A 22368-nucleotide genomic window follows, 5' to 3' on the forward strand; every position below is an offset into this window, starting at 1 on the left:
TATAAGAAAATATTATTATGAGAAAGGCTATTATTTCCTCAATCATTCAGGTCTCCCAAATTAGGACAACTAGCCTCAGATTATTTAAAAATTTTATAAAATGTAAATGTCTTCTTATCAAATCTAGCTACTGTTACAGGTCACCTGTGGTTTTTTCTCTATTCCTTGCCTTAAAAACCTCAATTTTCTTCAGATATTTGATAGTTACATCCTTTAAGGGAGGCTAGGTCCCCACAGTTCTTAGGTGAATCCATCACAGAAATTCTGCCAATTTTTGGAACCACCACCAATGAAGTTCTAGCCAAAGGACAGGAAGGCAAAGACAATCAAGGCCCTCTGGGAAAGGTCTTTATGATTTCTGCCCTTGTCATTCTTTTAAACAGCCAAATTTAGTCATCATGCTTGGAGCTGCAGAAACTCTGGAGCAACTTGCTATCTGTAGGTGCTGGTACTGTTTTACAGGTCTGATAGAACAAAATTATGAATTCCATTATGCATCTCCTCGAATTGAGATCAAGAAGGGTGGAATGAACATATCATGAAGCTTGAGAACAGTATCCTTTAGAGCCAAAGCTTTTCCCACTGGACCATACTGTCTAAAAGAATGAGGCATGGAGGTGCTTTTATATATTCTTACAGACATTATTAGGATTGGCAAGTGCATTTCTTAAAATAACACCACAGTTTATGCTTCAAAGTGGATTTAGGTCTTCCATATTATTTTACTTTTTTTTAATTGCAAGTATCATATGTTCTTATTAAACAAAGTTTCAGATTAAAGATAGATTATTATTTGATTGTAAAAATATTAGATTCTCTCCATGCCACATATGTGAAACAACAACAACAACAAAATCAGAGCCCATGTAAATGCAAGCATGAAAATACATGCTGCAGACTCCCTGCATGCTGCCAGTGGGAATGCACTCCACCCACAGGGTCACTGAGTCAGTAAGAAGTCAGAGAGGGAATGCAGCTCTAGGTAAAGGATGACATGTGGCACAGGGAAGGACAATCCGCTCAAAATAAGAACAGCCCTGTCTTGAATTGAATTGACAAAACGGGAATGGATTGGAAAGAATTTTTCTTCATTCCCATAATAGTTACCCAACTACAGGAAAGCAATTGGGCCTCAGAAATAGATCCAAGAATGCTCACAAGAACCTCTTTCCAGTCCTCACCTTTGCAATGGTCTTCATGCCTGGTGGTTCTTTTTTTTTTTTTTTTTTNCCAGGCTGGAGTACAATGGCGCAGTCTCGGCTCACTGCAACATTCATCTCCCAGAGTCAAGCGATTCTCCTGCTTCAGCATCCTAAGTAGCTGGGATCACAGGCGCATGCCACCACGCCTGGCTAATTTTTATATTTTTAGTGGAGACAGCATTTCCCCACGTTGGCCAGGCTGGTATTGAACTTCTGACTTCAGGTAATCCACCTGCCTCAGCCTCTCAAACTGCTGAAATTACTGGTATGAGCCACCACGCCTGGCCAGGTTCCTTTTTATTCTCTCTGGAAATAAATTTTCTTTTCCTTCCTTGTTCAAAAAGTGGAAAATACTGCCATCAACAGTCTATCAGCTCCATCATGCCTTCCAAGTGTCAAATTCCTAGAGTTTAACTCAGTTTTCCTCAAGTGTCCATCTTTGGGCCAATCACTTTTGGCTATGGGAATGGGCTAAATTGGACCATCTGGAGTGAGATGCCCTCTTCTGAACCAATCAACCATAGCCAGGGATGAAGTCCCATTAAGCAATATAGTTACCTGTGTATCCACGTAATAGGGAATGGAGGAGGGAAAGTATTCGAGAAAGAGTCAGAAAGGCTGAAGCTTACAGAGTAATTTTACCTTCTGGGCTGGCTGCATAATTTGCAGGACCCACTGCAAAATGAAAATACGGGATCTTTCATCTAAAAAGCATGAAGATTTTCAAATAGCAGAGTCTTAAGCTAAGTGTGAGGTCCTTTGGAGTGTTGAGCCCTGCGTGGTGGCACAGGTTGCATGCCCACAAAGGTGGCCCTAATTGCCTTCTACCATTCCCTTGTAAAAGTAAAAATTAAAGGGCTGGGTGCAGTGGCTCACGTCTGTACTCCCAGCACGTTAAGAGACCAAGGTGGGCAGATCACGAAGTCAGGAGTTCAAGATCAGCCTGGCCAACATGGTGAAGCCCCGTTTCTACTAAAAATACAAAAATCAGCCAGGCTTGGTGGCGGGTGCCTATAATCCCAGCTATTTAAGGTAGGAGAATTGCTTAAACCCGGGAGGCAGAGGTTGCAGTGAGCCAAGACCACGCCACTGCACTCCGGCCTTGGTGAAAGAGCGAAATTTCATCTCAAAAAAAAAAAAAAAAAAAAAAAAAAAAATTAAAATAAAAATAATAAAGCAATGTAGTGACGAAGTTTACCAGGTTACTTTGCATGTCAATAAACAATATGCATTTACTGAGGACCTACTATTTGCTCAACATCCTCATAATACCATGATATAAGTGTTCCATTTTATATATGGAAAACATACTTGAGGAGACAAGAATTGTCACCCAAATTCTACAGATCCAGCAATTCCAAACTCGAGTCTTTTGAATTGTGGATGGGGGATGTTCTTACTCTGTTTAACCAAGACATGAACCTCATCATTGTTTTGGGTAATGATATTTAGATTTTCTCCCTCTTCAATCTTTTTTCAATTGATTTGCAATTTAATTAAATGGTGGGAGCAAATCCACGCTAAAGTTGAAGATGTAACCTTTTCTGTCTAGGTTAGAATTATTGTAATATATGAAAATATTATTTTATTGGACACTCAAAGATGACTAAGAACACAAATGGCAGGCCGGGGATGGTAGCTCACTCCTGTAATCCTGGCAGTTTGGGAGGTCGAGGCAGGATGATCATGAGGTCAATAGATTGAGACCATCCTGGCCAACATGGTGAAACTCCGTCTCTACTAAAAATACAAAAATTAGCTGGGTGTGGTGGCATGCACCTGTTGTCCCAGCTACTCCAGAGGCTGAGGCAGGAGAATTGCTTGAATCCGGGAGGCAGACATTGCAGTGACCAGAGATCACACCGCTGCACTCCAGCCTGGCAACAGAGTGAAAGACTCTGTTTCCAAAAAAAAAAGAAAGGACTCTAATATTAGAACCACATTACATTTCATATTTTCTAAGTAGTAGAAGTATAACTTAAATGTGAGTGTCAGGAACCCTTCTTAATATTTTTGTAAATTCCTGTGGATTTAGGCTCATGGTGACTTTTTCTCTCAGAGTTTCTGTCTCCTAAAAGCCCCAATTCCCCACATCTCATCTAACACAGACATTATTATTTTTCATTTCAACTGTGCCAACCCAGCATTTAAACCTGACCCCTTTCCCTTAATTTCCCTAAAACCAACCATATAAGTATTCAAATTTTTTGTTATTGTTGTTTGGTTTTTTGAAATTGAGACAGGGTCTTGCTCTGTCACTCAGGCTGGCGTGCAGTGGCACAATCATACCTCACTGCAGCTTCAATTTCCTGGGCTCAAGTGATCCTCCCACCTCAGCCTCCCAAAGATCTGGGATTACAGGTGTGAGCCACCATGCCTGGCAGTACTTGCATTATACTAAGTATCTCAGTCTTACATTGAAGCAACATAAATGAGTCAAAACAAGTGTTAAGTGCCTACTTCAAAGCTTTTCAGTTCCAACTCACAGTTTGCCTTCCTTTCCATTATCACAGAGGATGTTGGTTCTTTGGCCTATTATCCTACTGGGCTGTCATTACCAACCCAAAGGCATTAACATTACTGCCTCCGTTAAACCTGCAGGGGGTGAACAATACAGGGAGCACTGGTTTAAGTTTTCACATTGAAGACACTGTTCATCCCCCACTATCCCTTCCAAACCATCCCACCAGCCATTTCTCAAATTGGAATGAAACAGCAAAGAGATTAGATTTTTTTTTCTAATATATAAATCTTGCCATTCCCTGTTCCAAAGGAACTTTTTCTCAGAAGGCAGAATGGCCCACAGACAGCTTGAGTTTTAAATAAAAAATTTATTTCACCATACTACATTGGGAACAAGTAAAATAAGCTACTTTACTGTTTCATAAAACTTAATTCCATTTTAGCTTATTTTAATCTCAATTTTCTTTTGTTTCTATAGAAACAAAGAAATCAAATCCCAGCATTTAGTGCTCACAGAAGTGAATTTTCAATCTAGAAAATGGTCTTTCTCTATTGTTTTAATGTCTAACAAATTCAAAAGTGATATTAAAACCAAGTTATTTATCATAAAATCTACAATAAAAAAATACCTCCACCCCCAGACAAACAACACCAAAGAAAATCAAACTCTATATTATGATGCTCCTGAAACTATTCATGCCACAAAATAACAGTCTTGTAAGGTAGCGCTTCTCTTAGGCAACTTGGTTTCATAAATTATATATTTTAAGTGCTAGTTCCTTCTTTAATCATTAATTTTACTTACCTGACTTGTTGCTTCTCACAGCCTCTTAAAATGAAATGGAAACTGCACTTGTGCCCATCACAATGGAAATAATCTTTAGTTAAAAGTCCAGGAAAGGGCCAGGTGTGGTGGCTAACTCCAGTAATCCCAGCATTTTGGGAGGCCAAGGTGGACAGATCATGAGGTCAAGAGATGGAGACCAACCTAGCCAACATGGTGAAATCCCGTCTCTACTAAAAGTATAAAAATTAGTTGGGTGCAGTGGCACACACCTGTAGTCCCAGCTACTTGGGAGGCTGAGACAGGAGACTTGCTTGAACCTGGGAGGCAGAGGTTGCAGTGAGCAGTGATAATGCCATTGTACTCCAATCTGGCAACAGAGTGAGACTCAAAAAAGAAAAGCTCCAGGAAAATGTTTTCAGATGTGGTAATGCCAATAGAAGATTTTGCATAAAGAAATATAGAAATCCAACATTAAGAACGTTTGTTGAGTGTGCATTATATTTAATATGTTGTGGTGAGTAGAATAGAATGTGTCAAAATGTCTTAAATTAGAATCTCAGTCTTGTCTTTCATAGGGTAGAGGACTTCCGGTAAATTATGGGTCCTCTGTTTGCCTCAGTCTCTTTCTGTAAAATGGTGGCAAAATTTATCTTATAAAGTTATTGCATAGAATAAACAAGTTAATAATAATGGTAGCCACCACTTACTGGACCCTTTACAAACATGATCTAATATAACCCTCAGGACTACCCTACTTAAGAGGTGTGGTTGATTCTTGAATAACTATTTTGTTCAGTTATGTTTCTTTTCTTTTTTTTTTTTTTTGAGACGAAGTCTTGCTCTGTCACCCAGGCTGGAGTGTAGTGGTGCAATCTCAGCTCACTGCAACTTCCATCTCCCAGGTTCAAGCGATTCTCCTGCCTCAGACTCCCTGGTAGCTGGGATTACAGGTACATGCCACCACGCACAACTAATTTTTTGTATCTTTAGTTTAGATGGGGGTTTCACTGTGTTAGTCAGAATGGTCTTGATCTCCTGAACTTGTGATCTGCCTGCTTTGCTTCAGCCTCCCAAAGTAGTGTTGTTTCTTTATAATACTCATGTGAAAAAAATCTAGCCCCAGCTGGGATGATTATCTTTGTGGGTTTTCTCCACTATCCCCTAAGATGTGCATGTTAGGTTAACCGACATATTCACACAGTCCCAGTGTGAGTGAGTGTAAGTGTGGGTGGGTGTCAGTGCTCCCTGCAATGGGTTGACATCCTGTCCAGGGCTGGTTCCAACCTTATGCCCTGAGCTGCTAGAATGGGCTCTGATCACTCCTAACCTTGAATTGGAAAAAGCATTTAAATAATGACCTTGTTTGTGTTTATTAATCTTTCTTAAATATATGTATAGTCATATTTATTTCAATGTTTAATATTAGATTTTTTTTTGTTTTTTTGAGAGGGAGTCCAGCTCGTTGCCCAAGTGGGAGTGCAGTGGCGCAATCTCGGCTCACTGCACCCTCCACTTCCCAGGTTCAAATGATTCTCCTGCCTCAGCCTCCTGAGTGGTTGGGATTACAGGCACCTGCCACCACATCCAGCTAATGTATGCCATGTTGGTTAGTCTGGTCTCAAACTCCTGACCTCCTGTAATGGGATTACAGGCGTGAGTCCTCATGCCCAGCTGTGTTTTTGTTTTTATTTAGAAGTTAGGTGATGCTTTTGTGACCAGAAGTACTTCATAGGCCCTTAACTCTTATTTATGTAAATTAGCCCATGGTAAGATTGGTTTTGTTATATATTATTTTGCTTAAATTCACAGTTTCCAAGAACCTATGGGTGACATTGAAGACTTACTGTAATAATATCTCCATGTTTTTCTGGCAAGAAAATGAAGATTCAGAGGGATTAAATAACTTGTTTTAGCATTAAGTGGCAGAACTGGCATTTTTTAGTCCTGTGCTCTGAACCTCCAGTCCCTATCTACTATAGCAAGTTCATTTATGTTAGTTCATTGTTTCCTAGTTTTGAAAAGCAGCGCCTGGGCATGGTGGCTCACACCTGTAATCCCAGCACTTTGGGAGGTTGAGGCGGGCAGATCACAAGGTCAGGAGTTCAAGACCAACCTGGCCAACATGGTGAATCCCCATCTCTACTAAAAATAAAAAAAATAGCTGGCGTGGTGCGGGGGGCACCTGTAATCCCAGCTACTCCAGAGGCTGAGGCATGAGAATCGCTTGAACCAGGAGTCAGAAGGTGGAGGCTGCAGTGAGCCGAGATTGTGCCACTGCATTCCAGCCTGGGCTACAGAGCAAGAATCCGTCTCAAAAAACGAAAAAGAAAAGCAGTAGTGCTCCAAGTGTGGTCGCCAAACTGAGGCAGCAGCAGGATTACCTGGGGATTTATTTATTAGAAATGCCAATTCTCCTGCCCCACCCCAGATGTACTGAATTAGAAACACCAGGGATAGAGTCCAGCAATCTGTTTTAATGAACCCTCAGGTGATTGGGATATGTGCTAACGTTTGAGAATCACTCCATAAAGATTATAAATGAAGACATGATTTGGGGGGCTAAAAATCAATACAAGAACAGAAAGACACAAGGAACCATAATACAAGTAAAATTCTGATTAACGCAATAAAAGAGGTCAATAAAGTGCAAAGAGGAAATAATGGAGGGAATGATTAATTCAGAGTGGTCACTCTGGGAATTTGAGCAGGGTCTGAAAGAATGGGTAGGAGAAGCAAAAATGAGAGTAAAGTGGTAGGTAGGGGGAGGTGAAGAGTGTCATTAAGGTAGCTCCATTGTGCTGGAGTGCAGGAGGTGTGAGAGATGTGAGAGATATCAGACTGAGGACATGAACTGAAGCCAGCAGAGGGGGAGGATGTATTCTGTGCACAATCGGGAGGCTTTTAACAGTGTTTCCAGAGACAGGATAACAGGTTTTAAAAATATTTCCAGAGAGAGGATAACAGGGCAATAGCTATGCTTTGGAAAGAGAAATCTGATGGCAGCCTGGAGAATGGGATGGGAGGGGAGAGAGTGATAGCAGACAGTTAGGCTCAAAGCCTGGAGCACCCTCCCTGGCCAGAGCCTGCACTGAGCCCCTTAGTGAAATTGACCTCACACTATATGTGGGTCTGAGAATTAGCAGTGTAGAATGTATACCTGTAAAAAAAATACCTATAAATAATGTCTTCATCCTCTGCTACATGGTCCTTTTAAGTTTTCCTTTTAACAGTGATTAATTTCTGGCCAGGCAAAGTGGCTCACACCTGTGATCTCAGAAATTTTGGAAGCTAAGGTAGGAGGATCACTTGAGCCCAGGAGTTCAAGACCAGTCTGGGCTGGAACATGGCAAAACCTCGTCTCTACAAAAATAAAAAATTAGCAAGGTGTGGTGGCACGTCCCTGTTGTATTAGTCTGCTCTCCTGCTGCCAACAAAGATATACCCAAGACTGGGTAATTTAGAAAGAAAAGTGGTTTAGTTGGTTTACAGTTCTATATGGCTGGGGGGCCTCGCAATCATGGCAGAAGGCAGAGGAGGAGCAAAGTCACATATTGCACAGTGGCAGGCGAGACAGCATGTGTGCAGGGGAACTCCCCTTTATAAAACCATCAGATCTCATGAGGCTTATTAACTCTCACCAGAGTAGTACGGGAAAGACCACCCCTATGATTCAATTACTTCCCACCAGGTCCCTCCCACAAGACGTGTGAATTATATGAGCTACAATTTAAGATGAGATTTGGGTGGGGACACAGCCAAACCATATCACCTGTGGTCCCAGCTACTCAGGGGACTGAGGTGGGAAGGTGGGAGTATCTCTTGGGCCCGGGAGGTAGAGTCTGCCATGAGCTGTAATCGCACCATTGCATCCAAAAAAAAAAAAAAAAAAAAAGAAGAAGAGTGATTTATTTCTGACCGTGAAACTTGTGCATCTTGATTAGAAATTTATAAAATTTAGAGAACTTTAAAGATGATAATAGATTTCTATCTATTTCTTATCACTTAAACTTAGACTATCATTAACATTCTGATGTAAATCATTTGAAAGAGGTGTATGCATATATATGTATCCACATGTACATGGATCAGACCTGGATACAACTGTTTGTCTTCTTGTTCATTGAACATAGTAGGCACTTTTCCATGTAATCAAAATGATCGGAAAACACCAATTTTGAAGAGTACGGAGTATTCTAGCTCATGAGTATTCTGCAGTTTATGTAATACTCCAATGGGTATCCTTCTACACCCAGCCTTGCCTACAATTCTACATCAAGCTTACCATGACCTCACCAGCAATAAGCATCATTTATCTTCATGTGTGCTTTTTATAGCAATATAATACTGTTAGAACTGATATAGCACAACACTTGCTCTGTCTTTTTAGCGTAGCCTGAGAGTGACTTGGCTAACATTTTTAGAATTTAACTAATCCCCCTCAAAACCACTTTTCTGACACAACCATTGTGAGTCTGTGAGTACCAACTCATGCTGTCAGTAGCTATCAATAAATACCCCAAACTATGAGAAACTGCAGAGTGAAATGTCTTGGAGACCAAAGGAAAATCCCATGAGAACCAGAAGACAACAAATAAATCTGGCTTCTGGATCTACAGCAGATTCATTTATTAATTCATTCATTTTAGTAATATACAGGGTGATAAATTTGGAATAACATACATAAAGGGCTTCATTGATTATGAACAGAACACTGGGTGCAGATGAGATTTTCTTAATGCATGAGAGGTTAAGAATGATCGCTTTTGATGTTAATTGGAAGAATTCTCTATTGGGTAGGTGCTCTCTTGACAAATGAGCTCTCAGTTAATTTCAGGGCATGGTAAGTGAGTGGTACACTCTTTAAGAACCAGTTTTCCTCTCATTTATCAATACTATGCCCTATAATGCTATCTTTAAAATTGCTTTCACTTATGATTACATTCTTAAAAAATTAAATTCAGAGTGAGGTCAAGAATAGAACCACTTTGTTTTTAATTAGTAAGGAATAGTTTACAACAACAGAAAACTTATTTCTCTGTGTGTTGAACAAAGAAATTCCTACTAATACACAACTCAGCTCACAACCTCACCCCTGGAAGGTCTTCCTCACCGTTTCCAGATTGAATTAGTCAGGATGTTCTCTCTGCTTCTTCATTCCCTTCCATCTGTCTCTGTTATGTCACTTATTGTGTTGCCCTAGAGTCAACTGGTGCCATGTTGCTCTCTCCAACTGAACTGTGAGGCCCTGAAGTCAAAAGTCACAATTCTGTTCATCGCTAGCACATAGCACAATGCCCGTTATCAATATTTTCCTGATGAATTAATAGATTAATGAATAAGGACAGTAGTTGCAGTGAAATAGAGGCACACATAGTCCACTTGGTTTTGTAATAATCTAAGCAAAAAGACAATGAAGATGTGAAGTTAGATGATGATGATAGGAAACAAGGATTGTTTTATTCAAAGTCAGTGGGAATTTAAGTAAACATAGAGAAGTTAAGAAAAAAGGTGTTGGAGGCTGTCTACTGCCTACCCCAAAACATTTTGCACTTTCTTCCTTACCAATATAACTCCCATTTATGGAAACAGCACTGTGTCCACATCTTTTGAACTACACTTCTCTGCTTCCCTTGTAGATCAGGATGGTCACGAAACACTACTCTGCTCAATTCAATGTCAGCAAAGATTATCACGTGCTGCTTTCAGGAATGCTCCCCTTAAAGGGTGGCAGGTTCAGTTGGCAGATGCCTTTTGTTTCTGTGATCATCCTCTTCCTTTCTGCCTGAAATGCAGAAGTTATAGCTAGAGTTCCAGCAACTATCTCAAAAACGTAAGCATGAGCATCACAGAGAATGTCACACAGACCCTTGTTTTGGTCTATCTATCTTATAAGTGTAAAAAACATTGTGAGATAAAATTGACAGGCCTTACAATGAAACTGGGGTATTTCCTGGATCTCGAGGTCAAACAAGAGTGTAGAGACACAGATAATGCTGCAGTTTTGAGGTTTTAACACCAGGAGGTTTATTTCCATATACAAACAAAATGGCTGAGACAAAGAAGAAGGGATTGGAGAGCTGGCTTACAAAGACAATTGAAGAGTTTTGGCTTTATATACCGAGCTTGAGGAAATCCAGGTGAAGATAACAGGCTTAGGAGAAAAATCATGGTGGCCCAGCTCTTTGGAGAGAGGAGATAACCAGAGAAGGAAGAATGGATGGGTTTGCTTAAAGATAAAGGATCAGGCAAAGAGAAGATGATAATGAACAGAACCCTGAGCATGCACCTTAAAGCAACAGAAAAGTATTCATCAGAATTCAGAAGAAAACAAAATACAGGAAGAGTGCAGCAGATAGCAAGTGCAAGGATTTTCAACATGGTCACTGATGCGAAATGGCAAGAGAAGAATCAAGTTGACCCTTGGGCAGGTAGAGGGGTCTATGAAGAATATGGTTTCAGTACCTGGGAGTGGAATGAGCTGGAGATTCAAAACCCATGAGGAAGTGTTCTCAAGGAGAGTAAGCCATCCAAGATTTTGACTATGAAGGGAGGAAGAGAAAATACTGTATAACTAATACCATTAAAAGGTAGCAAGCTAGTCATTTCCCCCAGAGCAAATATAAAATATTTTTTTCATTGGCTGAAAAATATGACATTTTAATATTTAATCAAATCTAATAGTTAGTACGTTTCTACATTTAATGTGTATGGGGAATATAAAATAAGCTGCCAGTCACATTTTGGGCCAGCCAGGTTGCTGGTAGTAAATATTTGTTTTTAAGACAAATATCTGAGCCAGACACAGTGGCTTGTGCCTGTAATCCCAGCACTTTGGGAGGCTGAAGTGGTAGGATCAGCTGAGGTAGGAGTTTGAGACTCCTACCTGGGCAACATATTGAGACTCTGTTTGTTTTTGTTTTTTTGAGACGAAGTCTTGTTCTGTCACCTAAGCTGGAGAGAAGTGGCACAATATAGGCTTGCTGCAACCTCTGCCTCCCAGGTTCAAGAGATTTTTCTGCCTCAGCCTCCTGAGTAGCTGGGACTACAGGCACACGTCACCACGCCTGGCTAATTTTTATATTTTTAGTAGAGATGATGTTTCACCATATTGGCCAGGCTGGTCTTGAGTTCCTGACCTTGTGATCTGCCCACCTTGGCCTCCCAAAGTGCTGGGATTACAGGAGTGAGCCTGGCCAAGACCCTGTTTTTATAAAAAAAAATTTTTTTTATTATCCAAGTGTGATGGTATACACCTGTGGTCCCAGCTACTCAGGAAGCTGAGGTGAAAGGATTGCTTGAGCCCAAGAGGTGGAGGCTGTCTTGAGCCAAGGTCATGCTGCTGCACTCCAGCCTGAGCAGCAGAGCAAAACCATTTCTGTCCCAGGAAAGGGAAGGGGAGGAGAGGGGAGAGAGCGGAGGGGAGGGGAGGAGAGGGGAGAGAGGGGAGGGGAGGAGAGGGGAGAGAGCGGAGGGGAGGAGCCTATGAAATCCCTAAGTCCCTAATATGAGAATATTTGTAAACAATAACTGCTATTTGATAATTAAGAGCCCATGGGTTTAATGTTTTAATTCCACAATGATTTTATTATGGCCTCTGCATTTATTTATACCTTTTAACCCTCCTTTCTTAATGGGTGAAAATTGGATGCTAAAAATTGCCAAGATCAGCATTGCTTCATACTTGGCATTGGCCCAGCAAGAGTTTTCTACTCTCTCCCCTAGATCTTTATATTTAGCAAAAGCCATATTTTGGATCCAAGTAAGCTACTCCAAGCTCATACTGGCACCCCTCCTAAGTCAACTCACCCACTGATGCTATAGAGTATGTAACTTCATGGAAAGAAGGTTCAGGGAAAATCGAGGATCTAGCCACATTCTCATATGTCTGTATTTGGACTGGCACCAAAAATTATGAGTATATAAAATCACCATGATCATCATTTATACATGTATTAATAGCCAGCAATTTTTCTAGCATTAACTGTGTGCCAAATATATTATACACATTACTTGATTTCATTCTCCCAACAGCATTAACCCCATTTCACAGATGATAAAACTGATTGTCAAAGATTTTTAGTGACCCATATAGGGCAATAGAGCTAGAAAGTAGAAGAGCAGAAATCTGTACCCAGATGTGTTGTATTGTAAAGTTCAAACTTCTAATCACTGGGATTTACTGACTTTCATATTATCACAGACATTCCAATTTTAGAAGTATTTTTATAATGTTGCTCCTCATAATGACTCAATTAAAATGGACATACTCATTTTTCATTTTTATTATTAATTTTACCCACAGGTAACAACTGAGCCTCAGAAATATGCCCTAGACATTCAGATGGCAAGATCAAGTCAACATTCAAGCCCAGATATTCCACTCTAAATTCTAATCCCCTTCTAATTACTTTACACTAGAACATAAGTATGTTTATTAAATCTAGTCTCTGCTGTGGTGGTCAGATACCTGTACTACAACCACTTGGATTGACTGTTTTCTTTGTTCTTAGTTGCCTGTTTTAAAAACACCATCCTCCAAAGGCTTCTAAAATCCAGTAATCCACATTAGAGATGGATCTACCAGATTATTTGGAACAAGGCTTTGGGGTCGATCATTTTTAGAACCAAAAGCAGAGCAGACCATTTTGGGTTTACTATTTTGAGGTTCTGAAACGTTCAGTTGCATTTGTTCCCTTTGGTCTGCAGCCAGGAACAGAGGCAGAAGGGCTCAAATACCAAATGAAAGGGTGTTCTCACAGTGTTTCTGGCCAGGACCACAGTGGAAATATCAGAAAGCTCACGAGCAAAGCTGTTCTTCTGAGATTTTTATCTCAGAAACCTGTAAAAGCAAGATGCATGAAAAATACATATATGTTTCTCTGAGTAGTCATCTGAAGCAAACTCTTACTGTAAACTCTGCCAAACCTGACTTTACACATCACATCATGTCTATTCATCCATCCCAACACCATGTGTCTATGCCTGTGTCTTCTTCTGCTTGAATGAGTAGGTGATTCTTTTGCAAGTACACCCCAATCAGAGATACACTTGGCCATTTTGCTTCTCATTTCCAGAAGGACACATTAGAAGCTGATTATTCTTTCTTTAAGAGTGCAGACCAGACAAATGAGGTCACCAAAAAATCTGCATGATTATATTCATCTTCCCAAAAGCTCTTAAATCATTGACTTAAAAGAAACAGTGCTATCCTCAAGACTCAAATTTTTACTGCATCTATATCCATTTCTACCACTTATTTTTGATCCCTGGATTAATATCACTCGAAGCATAACCTGCATTTCTAAATTTTATCCCATTCGACTGGTTTCCAGGGTAAAATAGGAGCTCTCGAAATGTAACTGTCTTCCCTTTATTTAACAGTCATGGACTTGTGAATTTCTACTGTTTAGGTGTGAATTTTATTTCTAAATTGAAGGTTTAATTTTTTCTAGATCATTTGTGTTCTGCCTTTATAACTACCTCAGTTAAAGTAAAAACTACAGTATTTAAATGGAATCACGTTCAATATGAGAGTCCATTTAAACCAGCAGTTCAGGAAAAGAACAGATATTCTTCACAATGATCAGAAAGGCTAGGTTTCAATCAGACTAAAAACAATCAGTCAATTCCTTGAGGCAGGTTATAGAAGGTAGAACATTAGTTAGTGATCATAAAGAGTAGTGTTCACTAAAGCAAGTTCCATCCAACATCAATAAATAATTGCCACTGGAAGAAAGAATTGGGTAGTCAAATCACTTTGAGAAACACTGAGTTCAACCAACGTAGCCAGTTCCTTTTTTTCAGGTCCTTTCAGAAACTTTAAGGCGCTAATGGTCCCATTAACAGTCTGGAAGGGAGTGTAATGTGCAGCTGCCAAATATGATGGATGGTACACAGTTTTTCCATAAAGCATCCCATAGGGTTATTGCTCCTTAGAATTCACTTTGGGGAGCTCTGAACTAGAACAATCATGGCCCACTGAAAGAAAAATAAGTGACCCTCTTCTGAGCATTGCACTGGTGTCTTAAATATATCATTGTAGTTAGTCTTCACAACAACCCTGTAAGCTGAATAAAAAATGCTGTCCCTATTTTACAAATGAGGACACTCAAGTGTGATGGATTTGTCAGTAGTTATTGACCCCCACTGCTTTTAAACAATACAGAGACCAATCTCTGACCTACTGAGCTAGAATTTCAGGAGGATGGTTCAGGTGTATATGTGCATATATAAAGCTCAACAGATGGTTTTGTCATGCAATAATGTTTGGGAACCATTGGAAGAAACTATTTCCCCATGGCCGCATTTTTTTTTTTTTTTTTGAGACAGAGTCTTGCTCTGTCACCCAGGCTGGAGTGCAGTGGTGTGATCTCGAGTCACTGCAACCTCTGCCTCCCATGTTCAAGCGATTCTCATGCCTCAGCCTCCAGAGTAACTGGGATTACAGGTGTGAGCTGAGACATTGAATTCTATCTTCTGACTCCCAAGTGCAGTGTTCTTTCTTACTAAAACATACCACCTATGAATGATTCTCAGCTGCTGGGTGTCTCTAGATAAAAATCTGGAAATTGTCAGAAGATACACACTGGCTGATTGGTATCCTTTCACCTTCACTGTTCAAGGTGGAACAGTAATCTCTAAGATAGCAGGTAAACAACACAATTCTTTAGAAATAAAAGTCAACACATTAAATTTCACACACTTTCTGTGAAAGCACCTAGAGACATATATCTTATAAACATTGCATAAGGTATTGTCAGATATGAATGCTTTCCTTGCTATTATCAAATGGAGGCATTGTTGCATTTCTTCAGAGCATTATGTATGGATTTTGAATGTTGGGTGACTGGTCCTTAAAAATCTAAATTAAGCTTTGTTCTCAAATATAAAATAAGCCCTTTTCTTTGGCTTCTCTAAAATCCATGGAAACTTTCCTTTTCACATGCAATGGTGAGTTTTCCAGATCTGCCTGCCTGCCCTTTCGTTCTGATTGTGAGTGTTCTGGTTCAACTCCCATTTCTGCAATAAAATTGCTTGTTAAAAAAAATTGTCAGCAATTATTAACCCCTTTGCTTCTACTTCCCCTGGTGACAGCAACTGGACAGACTCCTGATCTAAACACCGAGTTTGTCCAATTAAAGTGCCTCAAGTGCTAATTCATGGGGGGTAGAGGATGTATTATTTTATTTCTAAAGCAATTTTTCTACCCTGCAGACATTTTACATTAATCTCCTTAGGCTTCTTACACTTTGCTGGTGTCTCTGTTAATAGGGAAACTGTAGCAGGACTTAACCAGGTAGAATGCCCCCTCATTTAGGCCACTCAACAGCAGATGAACACACTTCTCAGTTATTCCATGAACTTTGGAACCAGGCAAGCAAACACCCAAACCTTGAAAAAATGTGTCCCTTTGCTCTCAAACGGGCTAGGAAAATTACTTAGAAAGGAGCGAAGGAAAATTCAAAGAGAAATGAACTTGTCTTGTTATATATACAGATAAAATGGCTATTTTGGGATACATTGTGCATAGTTTAGTAATACACAGAATATTCACTCACTTGAGCCTAATGGCTCTTTGAAAGCCATTAAGGTGTACTAAGTCAATATATATATATTTTTTTTTGGTATGTGTGCTAATTTGAAAAAACACATTGTTTTACTTAGAATGCATTCTTTCTTTCTTTTCATTTCTTTTCTTTTCTTTTTTTTTTTTTTTTTTTGAAATGGAGTCTTGCTCTGTCACCAGGCTGGAGTGCAGTGGCGCAGTCTCGGCTCACTGCTACCTCAGCCTCCTGGGTACAACGATTCTTCCGCCTCAGCTTCTCAAGTAGCAGGGACCCCAGGTGCACGGCCGGGCTAATTTTTGTATTTTTAGTAGAGCCAGGGTTTCATCATGTTGACCAGGATGGTCTCAATCTCTTGACCTCATGATCCACCCGCCTTGGCCTCCCAAAGTTCTGGGATTACAGGCGTGAGCCACCGCACCCAGCCTAGAATGCATTCTTTAATGTCAGACGTTACTGTCCCAGAAGTGGCTCCCTATTTGTATTAGGCACTTTACTGAGTAGGGAAGGGAGGTAAAGCCTTGTGGAAGAGAGTTTCTTGTGCACCTAGGAAAGCTCTGATTAACAGCTGATATTTGTTTCCAAAAATCCATTTGAAAGTTGGAAAATAAATGCTTTGGGGGTGAGTCACATCCTCTAAGAGTTGCAAGCAATTCCTGACAAGAAGGAGCTAAGAATATTCTTAAGAGTTAAGAAAACTCCTATTTTGACATCAAATATCAAATGTCCCACAAACTTGGGAGAGAGAAAGTTTTGCAAAGTGTTTCAGGGGTGAGGGTGTTTACTGTTAACCAAAAAATGGGGAACAAGAATCATATTGCATGGCTTTATTTAATCAAATAAGAATAATTGTTTAGAGATTATTTGTCAAACCAACTTATTCCCTCAACGAGGGACAGGAAATCTGGAGTGCTAACATGACTTACCCACTATCCTGGAGCTACTAAGGAGCAGAGTGAAAGCTTGCTTATGTCTTACCCCTTCCATGCTCACTCCATGGTAGGTCTTCTGCATGCACCAGGAGAAGTTGTCAATGCAGCTCCCTATAACAGAATCTCACCAAGGTATTCCAAAACCAACAGTTGGCCAGGCATGGTGGCTTACACCTGTAATCCCAGCACTTTGGGAAGTCAAGAGATTGAGACCATCCTGGTCAACATAGTGAAACCCCATCTCTACTAAAAATACAAAAATTAGCTGAGTGTGGTGGTGTGCACCTGTAGTCCCAGCTACTCGGGAGGCTGAGGCAGGAGAATCGCTTGAACCTGGGAGGCAGAGGTTGCAGTGAGCTGAGATTGCACCATTGACCTCCAACTGGCGACAGAGTGAGACTCTGTCTCAAAAAAAGAAAGAAAGAAAGAAAAACAACAGCAGCAGCAAAACCACAGTCAGCCCAGTTTTAAGAGACCCCCAGTTTGATTTCACTGCATGCCCGAACTTGGATCATAACCCTCATTTATATCCATGTATTCCCTATCTTGGATGGTAGCATCACCTCAGGTACCATACTCCAGAGCTGAGAGTCAGCCTGGATTCTCTCTCTTCCTTCTGCCCCTGAGCTCACCCTCCTCTGCTACCAACCACCCAGCCCTCCTACTGTTCTGCGTCCCAGTGAACCTGGCCTCCATCAAGCCCTTACAGCCTGGCCCTGGACCACACACAGACCATATCACCCGTTTGCTAATGGGCTTTACCATCCTAATTGTTATTCTTCACACAGGTTTGAGCAGAGGTATTTCAGCTGTGCCCAAGCCATCATTTGTCCTTATGCATAAAGCTTGAGCAACTTGGCCTGGGAAAGAAAACACCCATGATCTGGCCCCTGCCTGCCTCTCCAGTAGCGTCACTCTCATTACTCCCTACCTCTAGCTCTGTGCACCGTTGCACTGATTCCTTACCCACCCATCCCCACCCCACACACACGCTCCACACACATACACGCACCATGTGGGTTCATCTCCACATGATTTTCCTGCTCCACTGCCTGGAATGCCCTCTTACTCTTGCCTCCTCCACCTAGTCCACCTAGATAACTTCAACTCATTCCCTAAGGCTTGAAATAGATACCGTCACCACCACCTCTGCTAGAAGACTTCCCTTGTCCCCTGACACTCCACACTCACCAATGAGGTAACTCTCCCCAGTGTTCCCATGAGGCACTCTATCCTACATTTCTGCATTTCATTCTCTGCACATGATCTTCACCCATTATGGAAGAGGGTGAAGTAACTCTTTGAAGTTCAGAATCATGTTTTATTCATCTTTGTATTCTAAATGCCTCTCATGGGGCCCAGAGTCTAATAGGTGCTCAGAGTGTGTTGAATAAATGGAGAAATAAAGCATTTAAATCTCAGATAATTCCATTTTCCAAAATTATGCTATAGTATGGATTCTCATTTTAATATAAGTGTAAGAATTTCAATCTTTTATTTATTTTATTTTATTTTTAGGAACTGCAAGCATGCACATTTTTACTTTGTTGACACATAATATCAAAGGATATCAAGTATTTTAAGTAGGACTCAATAATACTGTAATGTGGTGGTTCACACTTGTAATCCCAGCACTTTGGGAGGCGGAGGCAGGCAGATCACAAGGTCAGGAGACTGAGACCATCCTGGCCAGCATGGTAAAACTCCGACTCTACTAAAAATACAAAAATTAGCTGGGCATGGTGGCACGTGCCTGTAACCCCAGCTTCTTGGGAGGCTGAAGCAGAATAATTGCCTGAACAAGGGTGTTGGAGGTTGCAGTGAGCCGAGATTGTGTCACTGCACTCCGGCCTGGCAAGAGAATGGGACTCTGTCTCAAAAAATAATAATAATAAATAACAATAATACCGTAATGGCCTATAGTTGCAAATAAGCTTTTCTTTCTTAATTTGAAATATTATCAGAATAAAGGATGAAGGCAGTGGAAGAAAATCATCTAACCTTTAGTATCCACTACTTGCTAGGAGTTATAATCTCCACTTTGCAGGTAAATAAATATAGTTACATAGAGGTCAAATAACTTATATATAGCAGAGTCAGGATTAGAACTCAGATCCATCTGAATCAAAATCTATGTCCCTTAACTGCACCAAGTTGCCACTACCATATTACATTTAGATTCTATACAACCCATACGACAATGCATGAAGAATTTTTAAATGTTTAATACATGAGAGATTCACAACTGTGCTTATAAAGTATTTTTTGAAGTGAATTTCATTATTTTAAATAGCTTGTGCTTGATTTCTTTAGAGAAAAGAAAGAAATAATCAAAATAAGGATATAAAAATCCTTGGCTCTGAACATTGCTCACCCTTTAAAGGCTACAGACCATGCATGGCCTCTGGCTCAGAGGAAGCCCAGATGAATTGTATTTTCCCTTCTCCCTCATCCAGCAGAGCACAGCTTTACAATCCCCCTTCCGTTATTACCCGTTGTTTCTTTTACCAACCCCATCTCATTTTAAAATATCATTTTTATGACGGGTAATGTTACATGGTAGAAAACTGTAAAAAATTAATGGATAGAGTTGGTATGAGGAAAATGCATTATTTCAATAGTTTTATTACTTTTGTCCATTACACATTTACAAGTTTTGTTGTTTATACGGATATGTTTTATAGATGGCTCTATTCAAAACATATTACTTTAACACTTTGATCATTGAGAAATTTAAATCAACATTTGGCTTACTTTACCACAGGAAGAACTCTTTTTTGAAATATTTACCCAGATTGTTGTTAATATTCTTTTTGTAAAAAAAAAATTTATTAGAACCTCTCACAGAGGGTCATATAAAAATTATCTTAAGGTTGAACAAATGCCATGAGCCCATTCATTTAGTTCCTGAAAGCCCAACAACAAATATCTGTTAGAACATCTATTGTTCTCAAACTCCTGTGCTCAAGCGATCTCCCAACAGCTGGGATTACAGGCCTGAGCCACGGTGCCCAGCCACTTCTGTTGTTCTCAGTATTTTGTTTTGTTTGTCACTGACTCAGTGCCTAGAGCAGTGCCTGGTGCTGGTGTGTGCTTTCAAAATGCATGTCCAGTGAGAAAATGCTGTCTAGTAATCTGAACTCAGTCATCTAGTGATATTTTTTCTGTGTTCACATTTTCATTCTATCACTTAGTCTATCAGTTAATCTCTGACTAAATGAAGCAAAAGAGGAAAATTATTGGAAGGATATGGAGTGGCTCATAGAAACCAAAAGCTGGACACTCAGATCATGAGGGAACAAAGATGGGAACCAAATAGCTTCAGGACTCCAGGTAGCAGGGGTGAATAAACAGCCTCTTCAAGGTTCTGCTCCCAGGAAGAATCAGTTCCAAGTATATTGCTACTTTTGTGTCTCATCACTCAGAGTTCAACTTCCCAGAAGAGAAAGGCTGAGTGGCTGAGCTTGAGCTATTCCCCCTCCCTAAGACTGGAGGGGATAGGAAGTGGACTTGGCAAAGCACCACATAAACCACATAGTCTGAGACCAAGCAGGGATGACTCCTCAGAGAAAATCCAGGTATTCCTCCTGAATGACAAATGAAACTGACAGATATCTATCAAGTCTCTGTCAGCATAGTGGATGGACTTCGACTGCTTCTTCTAACAAAGTGATGGAATTCTTCCATATTAATTTTGCACCCTGAGACCTCAAGTTTCATTTTTTATATAAAATAGCCAGCAGTTTTGTACAATATTTTCTAATTGCATGCTTTCTCTCACATTCTATTTCTCATGCCCACTCAGTACAAAGAAATAGAAAATTGATTACTTTTTAGCCTTTTGGCTAAGATCAAGTGCAGAAATAGAAAACTGAATAATAAATACAAGGAATTAGTTAATAGTAAGGGAGCTGGGAAAAGTTGATTTTGGATGAGCAAAACCTTAAAATCATTATATCGTAAGCCTAAGGTGTAAAATTATCAACCATACTAATACTAATTAATAAACAATGATGTTTATGAGAGTCTTTTAAAATGTGTGGGTCTCCATAAAGAGACTTGAAATTACAGATCTTATGCTCAAGTAAACACAAAAATATTGTTTGAAGAACCCATAAAATGAGTTTTTCTTTTTTTTTTTGAGCCAGTCTCACTCTGTTGCCCAGGCTGGAGTGTAGTGGTGTGATCTCCGCTCACCGCAACATCCGCCTCCTGGGTTCAAGCGATTCTCCTGCCTCAGCCTTCCAGGTAGCTGGGATTATAGGCACCCACCACCATGCTCGGCTAATTTTTGTATTTTTAGTAGAGACAGGGTTTCACCATTTTGGCCTGGTTGGTCTTGAACTCCTGACTTTGTGATCCACCTGCCTGGGCCCCCAAAGTGCATAAGGCAAACTGAGAAAAACTCTTCAGTGGGAGGGATGAAGGAAGAAAGCAGTTGGTTCCCCTTCATGGTCCAAAACTTTGCTCTTGATACTTCTCCACCTAACAAGCTATTCTCTTTCTCTTTCTCTAGACAATTCAAATGGCACCTACTCTTAAGACATTTTGTGTAATATATTTCTCAATTCAGTTAGCCAAGCTTTCTGTCCTATTCCTACACTATTTCCTAAATGCAAGTATTGCAGCCTTATTTCCGTGGCTTTTTCTCTTAATCTGTCATAGTAGTACATTATGTTTATTGAGGATTTATCATGTGCTAGACATGTATTTTGTAATACTCAGAAGTTTTCTAATAAGTAGGCTGGTCATGGTGGCTCACACCTGTAATTCCAGCACTTTGGAAGGCTGAGACAGTTGAATCACTTGAGGTCAGGAGTTTGAGAACAGCCTGGCTAATAAGGTGAAACCTCTTCTCTACTAAAAATACAAAAATTAGCTGGGTGTGGTGGCAGGCACCTGTAATCCCAGCTACTAGGAAGCCTGAGGCAGAAGAATCACCTGAGCCCAGGAGGTGGAGGCTGCAGTGAGCTGAGATCAAGCCACTACACTCCAGCCAAGGTGACAAAGAAGAAAGACTCCATCTCAAAAGAAGAAAAAAAAGCATTATAATGAGTAAAACTTTTATATTTTAGGTCTATGTTTATAAATATCATAAATACTTTGTATTATATTATTTTATAGTATTAATTATAAGTATCATATTATATTATCACCCCAACAACCCTTTGGAGTAAGTCTCTGGTTGTCTTTATTTTATAGACCAGAGCGATTAAGTGCAATCATGAGTCACTTAATGATTGAGAAACATTCTGAGACATGCATTGTTATGCGATTTTGTTGCCACTGTGTGAATCAAAAAGTGTAGTTACACAAACCTAGATGGCATAGCCTGCTATATACCTAAGCTACTTGGTGTAGCTTACTTCATCTAGGCTACAAATCTGTACAACCTAATATTTGTATAAATTTGTGCAGAT

General features: G+C 40.1%; 1 long non-coding RNA gene across 4 annotated transcripts in view; it reads right to left on the reverse strand.

The window, feature by feature from the left end:
* Positions 1 to 22368, reverse strand: part of LOC108295980 — a 155589-nt gene that overhangs the window by 16664 nt on the left and 116557 nt on the right. For 3 of the 4 annotated variants that reach the window (XR_001821692.2, XR_005198341.1, XR_001821695.2), the window contains 3 exons: positions 13210 to 13291; positions 10915 to 10991; positions 9543 to 10234 (listed from right to left, as the gene is read on the reverse strand). This is a non-coding gene — a long non-coding RNA (uncharacterized LOC108295980). The remainder of the gene's footprint in view (positions 1 to 9542; positions 10235 to 10914; positions 10992 to 13209; positions 13292 to 22368) is intronic. The other variant, XR_005198343.1, reaches the window with a different exon arrangement.

This window comes from Cebus imitator, unplaced genomic scaffold, assembly GCF_001604975.1.
Source record: "Cebus imitator isolate Cc_AM_T3 unplaced genomic scaffold, Cebus_imitator-1.0 Scaffold19, whole genome shotgun sequence".
Lineage (NCBI taxonomy): Eukaryota > Metazoa > Chordata > Mammalia > Primates > Cebidae > Cebus > Cebus imitator.